Source organism: Triturus cristatus, chromosome 4_1 (genome assembly GCF_964204655.1).
Source record: "Triturus cristatus chromosome 4_1, aTriCri1.1, whole genome shotgun sequence".
NCBI classification, from domain to species: domain Eukaryota; kingdom Metazoa; phylum Chordata; class Amphibia; order Caudata; family Salamandridae; genus Triturus; species Triturus cristatus.
Window position 1 is genome coordinate 40,162,569 of NC_140585.1, and position 20,659 is coordinate 40,183,227.

Sequence of the window (20,659 nt, forward strand, 5' to 3'; positions counted from 1 at the left end):
ATACTGCATAAAATTGTATGATAACTACCTCCCTGCCTTATGCTTGATTCCGGACTGTGCCTCGGCATTTCTTCTTCGGCCTGAGTCCTGATTGTATCTCGGAAATTCTACCGTTCAACCATGCGCCCACCTTACCCCACCCGGAACTCTAATCTTGTGCGCAACGAACCAAACTCCTGGTCCATTAACTACCCAGACAAAATGACCAGTAATGCAAAAAAAAACTTCAAGCATAGTATTCTAAAACAACACCCGGAAACACTCATTGTAGATAACTACCACACAGCGACCAACGGCAACACGAAAACTAACTTCATTTTCTACACTAATCGCCCGGCTAAATGGAAAAACACCTTCTCTCTTCACCTTCAAGTCGCCAAGTCAGTAATCATTCCCTATGGTGAAAAAATCTCCACTTCCATCTCCCCGACCTTAAAAGGGGAACTCACCATCTCCATCTACAGAACTGGAACCATTCTCATACAGGCCACCGACCCGCACCTCACCACTTTTGACCGCCACTTCCCCACACTTCTTTCCTCGTTAACTCAAATGAGCCGTCAAACCATATCTCCACAACCCACCATCACCCTTACTAATAACGTTGAACTGATCCCATCTCCCTGCCCTGAAGAACCTCTCTCCAACTCATGGACATCCACCACCACTCACTATAATCACACTACCCCTATCATTACTCTCCGACGCCAAACACCCACAACTATTACATCTACTGAGCACACTAGGAACAACAAACTCACAATTAACAAACACCACAAGACCGATCTAGATCTTGACAGCTCGGACTCTAACCTCTTCCCTCCCGTAACCCCCACAGGCACTCTCCGCTCGACCCGTGATAATCTGAACCCTCCCTCACAAACTACCTCTTCCTCCAACACAGACCCTTTTCCCCCGACCCTTACGTCCCCCATGTCCAACGTCATCTCCAATCCAGTTGTCTCTCTCCCCCCTACTACCACTGCACACTCCCCTGCCGATGCCCCACTTCCACAGACACAACCGGTCTCCACCGATTACCTCACTGACAACCCCCGCGACATCCATATGGCCAACGTCGTCACCAATCCTTTAAACTCGTTCCCCCCTATTATCACTACACGCTCCCCCTCCGCCGTCGCACACCCACATACACAACCTGCCTCCACCGCTAATCTCATTGAAATTCCCCGGAAATCTGACTTCTTACCTAGAATTTCTCTCCCTCCTCACTTGGACAGTAGACCCTCTACTCCTCCTTTGAACCCCTTGAATGGGAGCTTTACTAATCCGGCTCCCCGCGTCCAACCTCTCCCCTCTCCTAACCCCACTGACTCTGTCCAATCCCCGACCCCTGTTCACTCTCCCTCCAAAGACCCAAGTAATTCTCGGCCCCTGCCTAAAACCTTAAACTTTTTCAGCTCAATAGCACAGCAACTGAACAGAATGGAGCTGAAAATTAACTCCCTTGCTGCTGATTTCCTATACTTACAACAAGATCTTCTCAACAGGACCAAGCCGCCGTGCTCCCTCTCCCCGGGTAGATTTCCTCCCACCCCACTCAATACCGCTCCCTTAGCCCCTCAGTGCACCACTCGTCCCTCCAGTCCATCAGCGAGTCAGGCACTTCGACCCAACCGGGATTGCCAACCCTTTTCGATACCGAAACCTGAGGAGATCAACGACTCTTACCTCACTTTGAGCCAGAAGTCAGCCCCTTTCCCCATCCCTGTTATTATCGGCACTAACAGAATCCCAAAAAATGTCCACTCGCCTAGACTTCCTGCTCAATACTCCTCTATCCACCTCACTCCCCCCATCATCGAGGCTACCCGTCCTCTCTCTTGCATGCTCCTCAACTGCAGATCAGCAGTACAACACGCCACAGACATTGCTGAAGCTCTACACGCTGAAGAAATTGACATCGCTTTCCTCACTGAATCCTGGCTCAGTGTCCACTCCACACCCATTATTGACATTCTCACCCCTCCAGGGTACACCATCATCAGACAAGACAGACCGATCAAAACGGGGGTGGACTAGCCATCATCCACAAGGCAGGAATTCAGATTACCAAATTTAAACCTGCAGAATACCTATCGTTTGAATACCTGGGTGTCGAACTCAGTGTCAAGGGCACCTCAACCATCAAATTCCACACCATCTACCATCCTCCTGGAGAGCGTACCCTTTTCCCCGAAGAACTAACAGACCTAATATCACGGTTCTCCATGACAGACACTAAAGACGTGTTCCTGGTTGACCTCAATATCCACTGGAACGACCCAGAAGACTCCACTGCCCAGAACCTATCCAACCTACTTGAAATATATAACCTCAAACAACTCTGCAATAAACAAACTCACATCAAAGGTGCAATATTGGATGCGATCATTACCAACAATGATCTGGTCTCTCTGACAGCGATTTCTCCCATTGACTGGTCCGACCACCACCTCATTCTGTTCAAGATTGATGCACTTGTCTTCCACCAACCTATTTGTGATGACAAACCTAAACACTGGACCAGAAATATCAAAGCAATCCCTTTATCTGAACTCGAATCCAAGATTCATGCCCATCTTCAACTCCAACCCTCATCATCGACGGCACACTACACACTTGAACTCAAAAATGACAGAGGTTCTAGACCAAGTAGCTCCTCTCAAACTCAAACAATTGAGGTGAACCAAATCTAAACCCTGGCTTAACGTGGTTCTGAATGAGGAAAGGCGTCAACTCAGACAAACGGAAAGGTCTTGGAGACTAAACCCCTCGACCTTACACCTAGCGCAACTTAGATCTGCTCGGCAAGCATACAAAAAACACATTTTCAGTGAAAAGGCGTCTTTCTTCCGCAGCCAACTAGATCTGGCAAAAAACAGACCGAGAGAATTCTTCAACATTGTCAAAAGCCAAACTAACTACATTCCCTCTCAAGAAATCAAAGCCACCAATGAACGTTGTGAAGAAATTGCCATCTTCTTCACTAATAAAGTCTCGAAAATTGATCAATCCTTCATCCAATCCTCTAACCCTCCTTCCCTCTTAACCTGCCCCACTCTAACCACCCCAAATCATTCAGAAAGAGTCCTTACCAAGGACAATCAGGTCTGCCTCCAGCTAAAAAACAATACACATTGGTCCGACTTTGAGCTAATGTCGGATAATGAGGTTTTCAGTATCATTTCTAACCTAAAACCTTCCTCCCACACTATGGACCCCATCCCATCCACAATCATAAAAGAACTTAACCACACCATTTCCCCTTTCTGGACTAAAATCATCAACGCCTCTCTCACCTCAGGCTGTGTCCCAGACTCCCTTCAACTTGGACAAATCCTACCCATTCTCAAAAAACCAGGGCCGACCCTAATGATCTCAACAGCCTCAGACCTATCTCCAACCTCCCATTCCTTGCAAAAACATTGGAGAAATGCGTTCTCCACCAACTCAACAAACACATTGATGAGTTCAACCTCCTCGACACCTTTCAATCAGGATTCAGGAAAGGCTGTAGCACGGAAACAGCTATGCTCAACGTCTCGGACGATATTCACAAGGCTTTAGATGAAGGTGATGCCTGCCTACTCATCCTTATTGAGCTGTCTGCGGCATTCGACACAGTAAATCATCCAGCGCTTCTGGAGACCATGTCGAAGTGCTCCGGCATCAATGGCACAGTACTAAAATGGTTCACCTCCTTCCTTCAACACCGCTCGCAACAAATTAAAATCAACTCCTGTCTCTCGAAGCCAACAAAAGTCACACTTGGGGTCCCGCAAGGCTCGATCCTCTCCCCGGCCCTCTTCAATCTTATCATGGAGCCCCTCACAATCATCTTGAAAAAAGCTGGAGTGAATTACCACATTTACGCTGATGACACCCAAATCTATTTCAAAATCAAGTCTCCCAGCGACATCCAACACCTCAATGCCACTCTAACGGAGATCCAAACTTGGTTCAACGCTAACCACTTAAAACTCAATCCAGATAAAACAGAACTAATCCTATTCTCTCCAAAAAGCAACCATCGTCCAATCCAAGAGTGGCTCAAGAATCTGGTCGCCCTAAACTGCCCCATCGTCCTATCCGACTCAGTTAAGTCTCTAGGCATCACCCTTGACAAGAACTTATCTTTGGAGGCCCACATCAAAAACTCTGCAAAAAGTGCTCTTTTCTATCTAAAACACCTCAAGAAATTGAAACCTTTTCTTCCCCATGATGACCTCAAGACAGTAGTCCAATCCCTAATTCTCTCTAAAATCGACTACGGGAACGCCATCCTAACAGGGACTCCAAAAGCTCACCTAGCCCCTCTAAAGGCAGTGTTGAACATGGCCGCTCAACTCGTATCTGGAGTAAAAAGATTTGATCACATCACTCCAGCTCTCAACTCCCTCAACTGGCTTCCCATGGAAGGGAGGTGTATTTACAAACTGGCCTGTGTCAGAAGGTGCGCTGGAATCTCCACGGAGGCAGAATGTTGCTTTTTCCCAATGCCCGCCTCCCGGAGCTCACTGCGTTAAGCAGCTTCTCCAGGCCGGGGGAAAGGGGAAGTGGACAGAGAAGAGACACTCGTGCTGGACCTGAACTCCTTCGTCGCCTTTCTTAGATGATACAGGAGCACCTAATGCACAGAGGGAGACAACACTTCAATACTACACTTGTACCTACTTCTGACTTCTTCCTCCTATCGATCCCTCTCTCTCTCTCTCTTTTATCCTACCAGGTTCTGCGTGAGTATTGCTTCTCTTCTTTCTTTTTCTGTATATTCAGTAGGTTGCAGCTGGGATTGAGAGACAGCTACTTTCCTAATGCACATGGGAGAGAAAAGGAACAGTTAAACTCCCTTCCTAACCTAATTCTCTAATTCTTCTATGGGCCTCTCTTCCTACCTTTCTCGCTAATGCTGCGACTACCCAATAGAGGATTCTGGTTTACAACATACAGCAGTTTGAGTAGTCTTCTTGAAGAAAACGATTGTCAATACTCATTGCTTTTCAAATCTCTGGGAGGAAAGGCGAAGCCTTGAACTGAAAGTTGATTTTTCCTTATGCTCAGCTCCTAGGACTGAACGCGCAAAAAGGAAGCCAGGTAGGAGCAAGGGTGGAGGTAAGAAAAAGGGAAGCACGCATGAAAGGCAGGGGGGAAGGGGAAAAGGAGACTGAGCATTTATTATCACAGAGTTGGAACTTGCTGTGTTCACGACGCAGTCTTTACCAAGTCTAATTCTTACTTGTCTCTGGTCACTATGGTATTCCACTGGCTCACCTCGTATTTGACGGTAGCCTACCGGAGCTGTGAAATAGTAGGAAGCTTCTCAGGAATTCGACGAGCAGCGGGAAACTTTGAACTTCTCAGCTGAAGGGGCAGCACAGTTGACCAACTGCCCAAAACGAGGAGCTGTGATGAGGACGAACTGGTCTGAATGCTGCTCTTCTCTTCTGAAGAGAATGTGCAAAACGAAGAGGAACGCTACCAGTTTTGACAGAAAACTGTAGCGCGACACGAAAATACTTCTACTTCAGTCAAGACTCAAATTGAAGTGCGCAATGGAGTGCGCGCGCGCCGAGGATGAAATCTCGGTTCACGCGATATCCATGCCTTAGCACAAGTACATCAGAAGAATTAGCAATTAGGGCGGCCATCTTAAAGGGGTCAATTCCGCCTAAACGTTTACCCAACAATTGCAACTAGAGGGCTTCACAATAACCCTACGATTGCAATTCTGATTTTCCATTACAGAAATGACGTTCACTAGGTTCCTGACAGTACCCCCTCTCAATGACCGATTGATCGGTCTTGGTTTGAAGGGGTGTTGCAAATGAAAACGTTTTATATGTAATGGAGCATGAACCTCTTCTGCAGGTTCCCAGGATCTTTCTTCAGGACCATACCCCTTCCAGTCAATTAGATAAAATAGTTTTCCTCTAATCTTTTTAGAATCTAAGATCCCTTTAACTTCATACTCTAAATGTTCTTCAATCTTTAAAGGGGGGGGTGTCTTACTTTTCCTAAGATTTGATGCCACAGCCTTTAAGAGGGAAACGTGAAAGACAGGATGGATACCCAAATGAGCAGGTAGTTTCAATTTAACAGTCACTGGACCCAAGACCTGTTCTATAGGAAAAGGACCCACAAAACGAGGCTGAAATTTTCGATTGCCTTTCAATCTGAGGTGACGTGAGGACAACCAAACTGAATCTCCCACTTGATACTCTCTTGCTCTCTTCCTATGTTTGTCTGCTTGCTTCTTATAGCTTTCTTTTGCCTTGAGTAGGTTAGATTCCGCTGACCTATGAGCTGAGGATAACTCTGTGAACAGATCCTTAACTGAAGGTACCCCAAAATCTCCTTGAGTGGTAAAAGGATTTGGATGCCTCCCAAAATTCAAAAAGAATGGGGAAAAACCGGTGGAGACATTCTTTGCGTTATTTTGTGCAAATTCAGCCATCCACAACAGGTCGGACCAATCGCCTCCCTGATCCAGAAGGAACAGCCGAAGGTACTGTTCTAACTCTTGATTCATCCTCTCGGTCTGACCATCTGTCTCAGGGTGGTAACTAGTGGAGAGTCTGACCTCTACTCCTAAACCCTTCATAAAGGCTCTCCAGAAGTGGGACACAAATTGGGGACCTCTGTCAGAAATTAGAATCTTGGGAATCCCATGTATTTTTACTATATGTTCACTAAAAAGCTTAGCTAACTCTGGAGCCGAAGGAACCCCTTTTACTGGGATAAAGTGACTCATCTTAGTGTAGGTGTCTACTACTACCAATACTGTGTTATAACCTCTACTCAATGGTAGGTCCACTATCAGATCTAATGTGACAGTATGCCAAGGGTGCTTGGGGATGGGTAATGGTTGCAAAAACCCCTGGGGAGCCTGTCTAGTGGATTTCCCTCGGGCACATAACTCACAGGAATCTACATATTGTTTGATCTGGGTTTTCATGTGGGGCCACCAGAAGTAACGTTGAATTAGATCGGTAGTTTTCAGGATGCCCTTATGGCCAGCTAAAGGGTGATCGTGACAATCTTTCATAACATGTTCTCGAATCTCCTTAGTCGGCACATAGAGGGTTCCATGAAAGTATGGTAAAGAATCCACGATCTCTCTTCCCTCTTCCTGACTTGCCCATTCTGTCATTTCAGAAGGAGACATGTGTTTTCCAATTTCTTCTTTGTAGTCGGTCAGAGAGAGAGTACATACAATCTTTGATTCTGGAATGATCGGCTGTGGATCTATCGGGTGTTCTGAGGCTTCTGTCTGAATTCGCGATAAGGCATCCGCCTTGCCATTCTTGTTTCCTGGACGATAAGTAATTACAAAATCAAAATCTGCAAAATAAAGGGACCATCGCAATTGGCGAGGAGTTAAAGTTCGTGCGGACTTGAGGAATTGCAAATTCTTGTGATCGGTGAATACTGTAACCGTATGTCGAGCTCCAAGCAGATAATGTCTCCATTCGGCAAAAGCATCTTTGACTGCCAATAACTCCTTCTCAGCAATGGTGTAATTGATCTCGGCTGGACTAAGTTTTCTTGAGTGATATGCCACAGGATGCAATTGCCCAGTAGTTTTGTGCCGTTGGGACAAGACTCCTCCAATAGCTTGATCTGAAGCGTCTGCTTCCACATAGAATGGCTCGGCTGGGTCCGCATGAAGCAAGATTGGGGCTGAAGTGAAACTCTTCTTGAGGTACTCAAAAGCTTGTTCCGCCTCAACTGACCACTGGAACTTTACACCCTTTTTGAGCAATCGAGTAATCGGGACAATTTTTTGCGAAAATCCTTGAATAAACCGGCGATAGAAATTGGCAAACCCCAAGAAGCTCTGGATCTCTCTGACATTCTTAGGTGGAGGCCATTCTATGACAGCTTGAACCTTCTTAGCGTCCATTGTGATCCCACCAGGAGACACTAAGAATCCCAGGAACTCTACTGACTGTACACTGAAAGCACATTTTTCTAATTTGACATACAGTTGATGTTGATGGAGCCTTTCTAGTACAGCCTTAACATGACCAGAATGTTCTTGAGGATCCCTGGAGAAGATTAAAATGTCATCCAAATAGATGACAGCAATCTTATCCAACAAATCTCCCATGACGTCGTTGATGAAATGTTGGAATGCCGCTGGGGCATTGCAGAGGCCAAATGGCATAACCTGATATTCAAACAATCCATATTTGGTTCTGAAGGCAGTTTTCCATTCATGCCCCTCCTTCATGCGAATAAGGTGATAGGCCCCTCTCAGATCTAGTTTGGTGAATATCTGAGCATCTTTAATCTGATCAAGAAGAACAGAGATCAATGGTAGTGGATAACGGTTCTTAATAGTTGCTCGGTTGATTGCACGATAGTCTATGCACGTTCTTAAGGAACCTTCTTTCTTTGGAATGAAGAACAGCGGAGAAGAGACCGGCGACTGAGACGGTCTAATGAAGCCGTTGGCAAGATATCTATCGAGGTATTCCTTAAGGTAGCCGTTCTCTGCTTCGGTCAAAGCATAAATCCTACTGCAAGGCAGAGCAACTCCTGGTTCCAAGTCAATGGCACAGTCATAAGAACGATGTGGTGGCAACTTCTCAGCCTCTTGTTCACTGAATACTTCCTTGTATTCTTCATATTCCTTTGGAATCTCCAAGGTATCAATAACTCCAATGGATCCTCCCCCATAGGACAACAGAGTTGCTAGCGAGGGCTCCAAAATCTCTTCAGCTTGCGGGAAACAATGTTCTGAGCAAAAGGATGAATCCATGTTGACTGTCCGATGTTCCCAATCAATATTAGGGTTATGCAAGGAGAGCCACGGAATACCTAGGATAATTTGAAATTGCGGAGCATCAATTAAATTGAATTGGATATTTTCTCGGTGGCCGTTGGACTGAATGAGTTCCACCAATTCTGTATGATGTGTAATAGGGCCCGAAGAGAGGTTGGTTCCATCAACTGCTCTAACTGATTCCTTACGATCCTTAAGCACCGCTTGGATTCCCATCTTTCTGGCATATTTAATATCGCAAAAGTTACCAGTGGCCCCAGAATCAATCATGATGACCACTCCTGTGATTTCTTTCTTGCTGAATCGTACAGTCATTTGCAAGGTTAAATGTGGACTTAGAGTTTGAAGAGTATTCATAATTTGATGGCTCACAGGAGTCGGATTCCCTTGTTGCACCACCTGAGCGACTCCGCCTACAGATGGTTTTGGGAGTTTCCCGAAGCTACGGTCTTAGGTCTCTTAGGACACTCCTTCACAAAATGTCCAGCACTCCCACAATACATACAGAGCTTCTTTTGTCTTCTTTGTTCTTTCTCTTCTCGGGTTAAAGGACCGCGAACAGATCCTATCTGCATTGGTTCACCTTCCAGGGAAGTTCCTGAACTCTTACTCTGATCAGCTCTTGCTCTATCGAATCGTGGAATATTCCATCGAAAATCTCGTGACCTCTTTTCTCCTTTTCTCTCTGAACTTCGGAAATCAATCTCCAACACCAGGTCCACTAGTTCCGAAAACTCTGTAGGCCGATTTGGAATCTGTGCCAATGTATCTTTGATGTCATCACGTAATCCCCGATAGAATAGGGCAGATCTTTTTTCCTCTGGCCAGTTTGTTTCTACTAAAAGTTTATTGAAATGAGTCAAATACGTTATAAGGTCTTTGGATCCCTGACGCAACTCTAACAATTCATTGTCTGTAGCTTGGGAGATTCTGCGTCTATCGAAGATCCTCAAAAATTCAGCCTTGAAACGTTCAAAGTCATACAAAAAAGGATCATCCCGTGAAACTAAAGGCATGGCCCAGTTTGCAGCATCCCCACTCAGGTAGGATAATATAAAGGCTACTCGTGACTGAGCATCTGGAAAGAGAGTAGAACGACACATAAAATGTAAGGAGCACTGCGTTAGAAAAAGCTGGGCCTTTTGTGGATCTCCACTAAATCTTTCTGGGGGGGCCAAAGGAATAAGTGGAGAAACTGAATGCACTACCTGTGCTACTGTGCGCTGGTCTTGGTCAGCTGAAATGTTACTAGACAAGGACTGGGACATGGAAGCTCCTGTCGTGATTTCACTAACCCTTTTAGAGAGTAACATTGTCTCTTGACGGGAAGCTAATATATCCTGCCTTAAATTTTTGTTGTCTTCACTAAGTGTCCCCATTTCTCGCTGAATTCCCTCTAACATTTCTCCTAAAGCCTTTAAACTAAATCCCTCAGCCATTCTGCCTGGGTGAAGGAAATTCGTGGGCACTTCAATCTGTCAGAAGGTGCGCTGGAATCTCCACGGAGGCAGAATGTTGCTTTTTCCCAATGCCCGCCTCCCGGAGCTCACTGCGTTAAGCAGCTTCTCCAGGCCGGGGGAAAGGGGAAGTGGACAGAGAAGAGACACTCGTGCTGGACCTGAACTCCTTCGTCGCCTTTCTTAGATGATACAGGAGCACCTAATGCACAGAGGGAGACAACACTTCAATACTACACTTGTACCTACTTCTGACTTCTTCCTCCTATCGATCCCTCTCTCTCTCTCTCTTTTATCCTACCAGGTTCTGCGTGAGTATTGCTTCTCTTCTTTCTTTTTCTGTATATTCAGTAGGTTGCAGCTGGGATTGAGAGACAGCTACTTTCCTAATGCACATGGGAGAGAAAAGGAACAGTTAAACTCCCTTCCTAACCTAATTCTCTAATTCTTCTATGGGCCTCTCTTCCTACCTTTCTCGCTAATGCTGCGACTACCCAATAGAGGATTCTGGTTTACAACATACAGCAGTTTGAGTAGTCTTCTTGAAGAAAACGATTGTCAATACTCATTGCTTTTCAAATCTCTGGGAGGAAAGGCGAAGCCTTGAACTGAAAGTTGATTTTTCCTTATGCTCAGCTCCTAGGACTGAACGCGCAAAAAGGAAGCCAGGTAGGAGCAAGGGTGGAGGTAAGAAAAAGGGAAGCACGCATGAAAGGCAGGGGGGAAGGGGAAAAGGAGACTGAGCATTTATTATCACAGAGTTGGAACTTGCTGTGTTCACGACGCAGTCTTTACCAAGTCTAATTCTTACTTGTCTCTGGTCACTATGGTATTCCACTGGCTCACCTCGTATTTGACGGTAGCCTACCGGAGCTGTGAAATAGTAGGAAGCTTCTCAGGAATTCGACGAGCAGCGGGAAACTTTGAACTTCTCAGCTGAAGGGGCAGCACAGTTGACCAACTGCCCAAAACGAGGAGCTGTGATGAGGACGAACTGGTCTGAATGCTGCTCTTCTCTTCTGAAGAGAATGTGCAAAACGAAGAGGAACGCTACCAGTTTTGACAGAAAACTGTAGCGCGACACGAAAATACTTCTACTTCAGTCAAGACTCAAATTGAAGTGCGCAATGGAGTGCGCGCGCGCCGAGGATGAAATCTCGGTTCACGCGATATCCATGCCTTAGCACAAGTACATCAGAAGAATTAGCAATTAGGGCGGCCATCTTAAAGGGGTCAATTCCGCCTAAACGTTTACCCAACAATTGCAACTAGAGGGCTTCACAATAACCCTACGATTGCAATTCTGATTTTCCATTACAGAAATGACGTTCACTAGGTTCCTGACAGCCTGCATCACACACAAAACCCTTCACTCTCCGGCCCCTAACTACCTGAACAACAAACTGGTAAGAGCAAGCAATCCAGATCGCTGAGGAGCTCCAACTCACTCCTTCTTATTCATCCGAACCTGAAAAAGAAAACCACACGATACCGATCGTTCTCTGGCAACGCTCCCATGATGTGGAATGCTCTCCCTATAGTCCTCAGATGCAACCCCTCCTTCTCCTGTTTCAAAAGGGACCTGAAAATCAATCTCCTTAACAAATACTTTCCTGACCAACGTCAACTAACCTAGACTTTAATATCCGAGTTTACTCCTCTCTCTTGACATTCAAGGATAGTTGGCTACCTGACTGTGTTAACCACCTTATCTTCCATGCTGTATTTTTTTTTAACCCTGGTTTTGCTTCCTTACTGCCTACTATGTAATGCAATTTCCGTCTGTTTTTCTTTACAGTATGTATGTAAAGCGCTCTGATACCTACGGGTCAAGCTAGCACTATATAAAACTTTTAAAATAAAATAAAAACCTCTCCTCCTAACTTGGTTTTCCCGTTGATTCTCCCTCCCAAAGTGGGGGTCAAAACCGGTGGGGGCCACTTGCTGGGTGCAGTAAATGGCTAGGGTAGCTCACAAAGGCGGCAAGTCTTTGAGGCTTCCCCTTCGTGGACTCAGCCCATCCTGGGGGAGGAGGCTTGGCACATCATCCCAGGATGTGCATTGTTTCAGGGCCCCGAGAGAGGCAGACTCTCGACCCAGGGGTTCAGAAACATGTCTGGGGGTGGCAGCTAGCAAGCAGCCACTCAGCCAGGACACTAGAGTTAGGTTGTATTTTAGAGGGCATCTCTAAGATGCGCTCTGAGTGCATTTTTCATTAAATCCCACACTGGCATCAGTGTGGGTTTAATGTGCTGAGAAGTTTGATACCAAACTTTCCTGTTTTCAGTAAAGCCATTATGGTGCTGTGGAGTTCGTAACTCACAGACCATATACTCTTTATGGCATTACTGCATTTACACTGTCTAAGAATTGACTTAGACACTATAACGGTACAGGGTTCATGCACCAGTACCATTACCACTGGTGTAGTGCACCCAGCTAGAGGGGTGGCTGATCTATGCCTGGGTAGTGGATTGTAGGCATGGCACACAGGGATGTGTGCCATGTCGACTGCTCACTTTGTTCTGCACCAAAACACGCAACATGCAAAGGGTGTGTGTGTGTGTGTGTGTGTGTGTGTGTGTGTGTGTGTGTGTGTGTGTGTGTGTGTGTGTGTGTGTGTGTGTGTGTGTGTGTGTGTGTGTGTGTGTGTGTGTGTGTGTGTGTGTGTGTGTGTGTGTGTGTGTGTGTGTGTGTGTGTGTGTGTGTGTGTGTGTGTGTGTGTGTGTGTGTGTGTGTGTGTGTGTGTGTGTGTGTGTGTGTGTGTGTGTGTGTGTGTGTGTGTGTGTGTGTGTGTGTGTGTGTGTGTGTGTGTGTGTGTGTGTGTGTGTGTGTGTGTGTGTGTGTAAAAAGATATAGGGCCTCTAAGGGTGGTACCATAAGTGCTGCAGCCCTTAGAGGCCTTCCCTGGTACCAGTGCCTTTGGTACCTATGGTACCTTTTACAAGGGACTTACATGTGGCCAGAGAATAGCCAATTGGGTTTTGCAACAGTACACTTTAGGGAAAGAACATAGGCCATGGGTACCTGGTTGGCAGGAACCCAGGGCACACTCAGTCAAAGTACATCAACATTAGGAAAAATGTGGGGCTCAACCATGCAAAAAGGGGCAGTTTCCTACACACCAGCCCTCAAAGTTCGACTCTTGTGTCTCCTTTTGAATTGCTGAGGGGTAGGAACCCTTCTACAAACGTGTGCCCGAGTTGGATGGGAAGATGGAGTTTGGTGTTTCTTTAGGCGATCTTGATCTCAAAGTTTGTGGTAATGCCTCCGTAGCTAAGTCGAAACAAAAAAAATAACTATGATGCACTTTCAAGAGTGAAGGATGTTGTTTTCAAGGAAGGTGATGTTGTGCTCATCTGCAAGGGTGTTCATGTAAGGAAAGGAGGGAAGAAATTCAGTAGACCTGTTGTAATTGCCAAAGTTTGTGGTAATGCAGTGAGAAACAATGGAAAGAACTGGTGGAACATTGGGTAGGATGTGAAGTGCAAGCGTAAACTAAGTATACGTACACCCAAGACGATTTGGTTGTGGAACCAAAGGGCCATGGTGGTCTCAACTGTCACAGTTCTATGGGTGTCAATAAGGAGGTCAGCCGCCAGGTTTTACGTGAGGCTGGGGTTGGGGTACGTAGGAGTGTCCGCATTAAAGGATTACCTATTAGATTCAGAGGAGTTTCTGTCTTTTGTTTTCCTGTTGTTTATTTGCCTTGTTTTGTGTTTTTGGCATGTATGATTTTTTTTTTTAGAACTGCACTGTTAACAATTTTAATTAAGTTATTGTTTTGATTTGTTATTTATATAAGGAAAGAAGTAATGTAAAAGCCTGAGTCGTACCTGCATTAACCATGGAACAATAATGCGGCTGCACTCACGACAGTCGGGGGTGGTTTCCACAGCTGGAACCCGTGAGCTGTGGACTGACTGCGTCGCAGCTCCATTTTATTTAAAATAAACGAACAAATTTCTCTGCCCACGTTTTTTGATCGCAACGAATTTATCACAAGCATATTCTGTGTTATTTAACATATTTGTTATTTAGAAAGCCCTATTTCGGCTCATGTGTTTAAACTTAGGAATGCCCATGGGCACTTGTCTCAATTTCGTAGATGCCAACGTTTTAGAAGAGGAAAGTGGGAGATTTAAAAATAATTCTGTAGATTGTATTTTTCTTATTCACTTCAATAGAATCTGAGCCAATTTCTGGAGTGAGACAGATAAAAAAAGCCACTTTTAGTAGCAAGAATACGGAGCCTCCCCTATCAGTGTGTATGTTGTTTACACGGCTGGCACCAGCCCCCACCTGTTCCTGTGCTATTTTTGAAGTGTCTGTCCCGGAAGTGCCTCGCTGGTCACGAGCTCGTGCGTCACAGACCAGTTTAAAGAAAAACACCAACGAAAAAATTACAAATGCGTCACTATTGACACGTCAGCTGAGATATCACTGCGCGGGGAGGATGGGCGTGGCTCAGAATGAACGTCTGTGCTCACCAATAAGCAAGAGGGCGTACTCTCTCCGTCAGACAAACAGCCAATCATTGACATTTTTACGTGGGACTACTTTGTTAAGCGGATGGAGCGACAGCGTATATAAATGCTTTTGTCCCAAGTGCGACGTGTTGCAGAAATGCAGCGGCACAGGTTGTAGATGGTGCGGGTGGAGAGATAGGTTTGATGGGGCTAGCGGATGGCTGTCGGCGGGTGTGGTAGAATTTGTGTGTGGTTCGTGTTCTGAAAAGCCGCTCGAGGGTTGAGGCCGAACGTTCGATAACGACTTGAACGGATGGTGACGGATCAGAGGAATCGAGGGGAGGCCGGTAAGATGGCGGCTGGTGGGTCCCACTGCACCTTCCGCTGCCCAAGGCTATTCCGGGTTGGCTGGAGGACCGTAGGGCTGCGTAGTTCGCCGTGGCAGACTGGATCGTTCTGTGGGTTGGCAGGTTGATCTTTCGCTTGGGCCTCGACGGGATGGGGGGATTTTGTATAATTAAGACAGCTGAACTTTGGTTCTTGCCAGTTTAAAATTGAAACGCCTGCGGTGTGGTCCTTCTGGTCGACTCCGATCAATTCCGGTGTGTCAGTCGGGTAAGTTCCGGCGGGTCGCGTGACTGGCGGTACGGAGGGTAAATTCGGGTATCTCGAGTGAAGTGGCCTGAGGCGAGTTAGGCACGGAGGGTGAGGTGAACCGGGGGAGGGAGTAGTGTGACGGGCGTGTATGGCTCAGGGGTCGGAAGGTCGTATAACCGTGGTAGGGTGGGTCCGGAGGGTTGTGACTGGCGGCTCCGGGGTAGGGCGGCGGGTCCTGTGGGTCGTGTGACTGGCGGCTCCGGGGTAGGGTGGGTCGTGTGACTGGCGGCTCCCGGGTAGGGTGGGTCGTGTGACTGGTAGGTCGTGTGACTGGCGGGTCCGGGTGGTCATGATCTCGGCGGGCGGCGATGTAAGATGGCGTCCTGGGCCTGTGACTGGCGGCTCCGAGGTAGGGCGGCGGGTCCGGTGCGTCGTGTGACTGGCGGCTCCGGGGTAGGGCGGTGGGTCGTGTGACTGGCGGCTCCGGGGTAGGGCTGGTCCGTTGGGTCGTGTGACTGGCGGGTCCGGGTGGTGATGATCTCGGCGGGCGGCGTTGTAAGATGGCGTCCTGGGCTCCGCCGCCATCTTGTGCGCCCTGGCTCGCAAGAAACTAATTTGGGCGCAGGCTCGCGGGCGGCATACAGGGAGTAGAGTGTAGGCGGGTGCTACAATCCGAGCACGGACAGAATGCGTGCCCGACCTCCGCCCTGGACCAACGGACACCGCTGCTCGCAAACTGGACCTTCTCAAGCGCGCATTATGAATCGTCGCTGATTCACTGGACTGGTGAAGGCTTCCTCCCGCACCTTTGGCCAATGTCACTGATGGAGATACACATGTTTAGGGATGCCGCCCTCGGGGTAATGGGGCACGTGGGTCGTTTACCCTCATTTCCGCCATTTGACATTACTGAACCTTGCATAGCATTTGTTATGGGGGGGGGGGGGGTTGGGGATCGCTTTCGAAGAAGATATTCACTGAACATTTGCCGTTTGCAGGGCTCTCAGCGTCATCTGGCACTGTTGGGAAACTGACTGCATCATCGTAGTACAAGGTTGCCGCTAAGGACAGTGGTGAATCCCGGACTAGCCACTAGAAAGGACAATTAAAAACATGGACGTGTTTGTTGCCTCCAGAGTCCGGACACGATTTAACACTTGAACAAGTTAAGTTCTGTAATGTAGCTTTCAACACCCACCAAGCATGCATCTTTTAGAAAAATACAATGTTAAGATGCGGCGTCTCACTTTGTTTGTCCTTGCGATGTAACATGCCACGGGTGGGTTGCCGGTTTCCCAACTTCGACTTGCTTCCACCTTTCCCCAGATCCCTAAACCCTGGTCTGCCTGCATAAATATCCTCACAATGTCGTTGGCCTCCGCCTATGGCTATCTTGGGCGATTAATGGGAATAGAACACGGATATGACAAAGGTTACTCCTGCCATGAAGGACTTGTTTACTTAGTGAAATGTCTGTTGTATAAAATGTGCACACGATTTTCTTAATGTTTACTGCTTTCAGGACTAAAATGGATTCTTTCTCAATAAAGAAATAAAAACTAATTGGATTTTTAGCTATTACATGTTCTTGTGTCTATTATGTGTTGAAATGTGGCTGGCAATGCCAGTTGATGGTATTAACAGTTTTTTCTTTCTTGGTTCCAACAGCGCTTGTATTTCAGGTCTGCCAGAAGAGCAGCGTTTAAAAGGTCAGGTTAAACGACATTTGAATCCTGTTGTGCACATAGGGGCATGGGATTCTTCTGGGAGTGTTTTCCCTATGGATTATCAAAGGTAAAGCACTCTGCTTTCTCGCCCACTTCATCTCATTAGCACCGCCTCAATTGTTAATCGCAACTTTTTCTTTTTGGTTTAATTAGTTGGAATGTATCGATCCACCATGAGTCGGTGCACAGGTGTGCCGTCATTAAACTACCACTGGTAATCTCGTTGAATAATTTTAGTTGAAGTTGTCGAGTGCATTTGGAGACCTCTTCCATGATTAGACGAACCGAGACAGGTAAAAGGAAATCCTCTTTGACCATTCATACTGCTGTACACAGGAAGCTGCTTAGCTTTCACTTTTTTCCCCATTCAGTTTTAGGCTTCCGTGCTTAGATCAGAAAGCAACATGCAAGGTAAGCACACCCTTCAAATGCTACATTTACCTTAAGATTAAAAGATGCTGTGAGTACGACAGGCTTTAACAAACTCCCAAAACTAGCTGAATGAGGAAAACTTGCACAGCCCCCTCGATTCAGACAGCTGCCAAATTGAGCAGGAATGCGTTCATCTCAGTTTAACTTTATTTAAACATGACACAGAATGCACTTATTTGCCATTTTCACAACAGCAGTTATTCAGCCAAACGCTCTGCGAAAGTTGGCTGGTCTTTCATTTGCTTAGTAGTGTATTCGGATATTAAACTGCCACATACGATTAACCCTTTTCCCAGACAATGTTAAGTACGGGTTGAATTATACACAGTTATATATTAGTTTTATTACCATAACCTCTATTCAACTCTGCCTCATAATACCTCCGTCCCCTGTTGCATTATATAATTGGTCTTGGCTCTTGAGTGCCCTGCGGCAGTCCCCGTGTGCAGCCGTGTTTCCCACCTCCATGGCCCGTAGTTAAACGTTTTTCTAGGCCGGTCAAGTCAGCAATTTGTAAAGTGGAAAAGGCCCCTAGTGGCAGACGTACGTTTGCAAAGAGCTGCCTGAAATTAGTGCCGATGGGAACTGTTCGAGGTCAGAATAACTCAGTTCATCAAGGATGCTTGTAGAAATGCTGGAAGGTGGGAGTGGGAAAACGGCCTATGTTTTTGTAATTGAATTATTTTATAAAACTAACAGTTCTAAACTCAGATGGATATGCTTGACCATTAATCTTTTATGTGGTGCTTGACAAAAAAATGGGTATAAGGGGGATAGGAGCACACTGCTACATCCCAGCACAGTTCGTCCCTTTGCATCCTGGTACATGCAGTTCAATTTAAATGCTTACTTGAAATTTTGCAGTGTCTCACCAAAGTTGGCGCAGGTTAGTGCTGTTAATCTCTAGACACATGTGTTTCTGGATTTCATCCTTCTTCAGTAGAGATAAAACGAAATTCTTCTGGGGTTTGCTGAGAAAGCTGCCACAATCCTCTCAGGTCTCTGTACCTCTCCCTGGCGCACAGGTGCCTCCCATGAGCTCGTCAGCCCAGTGGCTCAAGGGAGCCTTTTTGAAACATAAGGGGGATGGGAGCACACTGCTACATCCCAGCTAACTTGAGGAGTTAAAGTGAGATGAAGTGTTGAAGCATCCAAAAACACCGCTTGCCTTCAGTGCATACACCAAGACGGCAAGGCTGCATACCGGGCTATTTGAGTCCCTGGTATGATACATTTCCAATGATACTTGGGGTGGGGGCATCTTGCAGTCAATCTCGTTCCTTAATTAGCCACAGACATTTTGATCGAATTCCAAGATATCGGTATGGCATAAATGGACAATTACAATCCGATTACCATGTTCTGGTACTGAGGCAGCAATTTAAAAACAAGCATTGGCATAGCCAATAGCTCTCGCCTTTGGGACCTTATAAGTGGTTAGCCATGCAACAGTTACATAACTAAATACTTATTAGGTCCCGAAAGCGAGACCTATTGGGGTATGCCGTGCGGCCGCGAAACTGATCATGATCAAACATCAAAGCGGCGTGAAAGTATTTGCGGTAAGGCGCGCACATGCACTGTAGCTGTAGGCTGGCCTGGTAGCACTTTTTGGAGCCCTCAATAAAGCCAGACCAGAGCATGCGCTGGGTCAGTCGAGACTTAAAAAATGCACATTTCTGAGCTTCAAAGGGACAAACTATGCAAGTCCATGCAGATTTGAATGTAACCTCATTTCCCTTGGACTATTAAAAACAAGCCATTTAGTTGCAGCTGGCATGTTTTATTGGTGGGAGTGAATTGAATTTTAAAGTGCCAAGTTTTTAAAGATATTTTTAAGTTACTTTTATGATGCTCTATGCATACTGTTGCTTCCAGCTGCATTCATGATTAAAATATTTTACTCTAGTGTGAATGGGTTGGAGGTATTCAACAACTTTCTTGTGCAATTTTTTGGAGATGGCTTCTACCACCAAATTGGCCCAGAGGATGCACATAAACAAGCTAATATCAGGTGTTCTGGTGAGTTAAGCCACTTTTACTCGATGCAAATAGTGATAGGACACACAAGTAGCAAATTGATCAAATTAGGTGGGTGAGAGCAACTACCATAAATGAGTCTTGGGTGTGCGCAACTGCATCATACAGGAGTGTTTTACTTTATAAAGACCTAAAAGTGCATAAGATAAGACATACGTTTTTAACAGTTAAATAAAATGAACAATATAATGTGCAATAATGTAGAAATTTAAATGACTTATGACTGACTATTAAACGGGCTTCTACAACATGAGAGACTTGTGCGATATGTCCAGGAGTACCTAGGGTCTCCCTGGCTAATATTATCCAGCTAAACTTGAAACTGCAAATCGAGCTGTTTATAAGTTAATGCACAGTAATATAGGTTAGTCCATCAGTAAAAGACAATATGAATACTCTCTAAAAGGCTCCTATAGTATTGTGCATCCCATTCTACAACAATTATGTCAATTACCTTTATATTGTTTGCCACTCTAATGGGAGATGATCTTGTGCCTTATCCTCCACAGACCCATCAGAAAAAAAAACAGCAAAAATGATCAATCTCATGCATAGTATTTCAGAATCCTGAGTTTTTCCTTGTATTATAACTCGCCGAACCAGAAGGAATGTAAACAACCACCCCAATAAGGTGTTCAGAGTATAATAATATATATATTTTAGGAGGATGAGCCTACTGAAAAACCCATAGGTTTGAGGCCCTCGCCCACTAAATAGTGCCATGCTTCAACTTGGGTCCGCTTGCGCAGACCACGTTTGGGTTGGGGGGGGGGGGATCCTATATGAAGTGAACAAAAACTGGCAGTGTATGACCTATTGACCGGATTAAAGATTTCAAGTTTGATATATCGGGGGGGGAGAGAAAAGTGTTGTGTTTCCATTACCCTATCTGCCGGTATCCACATGTTTCAGCCTCTAACCATTGACTCCATGGGTCACAGGCCTTCGGGACGTTTACCAGAGTTTCACAATTGCTGCTCCTACCACGGGGTCATGGTAAGAGTGGGGATGTCTCCCTGTCGTCACAGTTCCCTCAAGGAGCGGTGTCGCTGTCCGCGCCACTGCACGCTCCGACTTCTTCGTATTGCCTAGTACCCAGTTTCTGGCAAAGCGGAATTACTTCATTTTGGGTTGAGGGGGGGGGGG

At 46.1% G+C, this 20,659-nt stretch overlaps 2 long non-coding RNA genes across 2 annotated transcripts in view; both read left to right on the top strand.

Moving 5' to 3' along the window:
• Positions 1 to 14,865: 14,865 nt before the first annotated feature.
• LOC146839407 (uncharacterized) lies at positions 14,866 to 16,893 on the top strand. The gene is made up of 2 exons (XR_014981073.1): positions 14,866 to 16,174; positions 16,313 to 16,893. It is a non-coding gene; the product is annotated as an uncharacterized LOC146839407 (long non-coding RNA).
• A 54-nt stretch (positions 16,894 to 16,947) lies between these two features.
• LOC146839408 (uncharacterized) overlaps positions 16,948 to 20,659 on the top strand; it is a 461,649-nt gene continuing 457,937 nt past the window's right edge. Inside the window, exons 1-4 of the long non-coding RNA XR_014981074.1 lie at positions 16,948 to 17,108; positions 17,195 to 17,334; positions 17,413 to 17,452; positions 19,383 to 19,495. This is a non-coding gene — a long non-coding RNA (uncharacterized LOC146839408). The remainder of the gene's footprint in view (positions 17,109 to 17,194; positions 17,335 to 17,412; positions 17,453 to 19,382; positions 19,496 to 20,659) is intronic.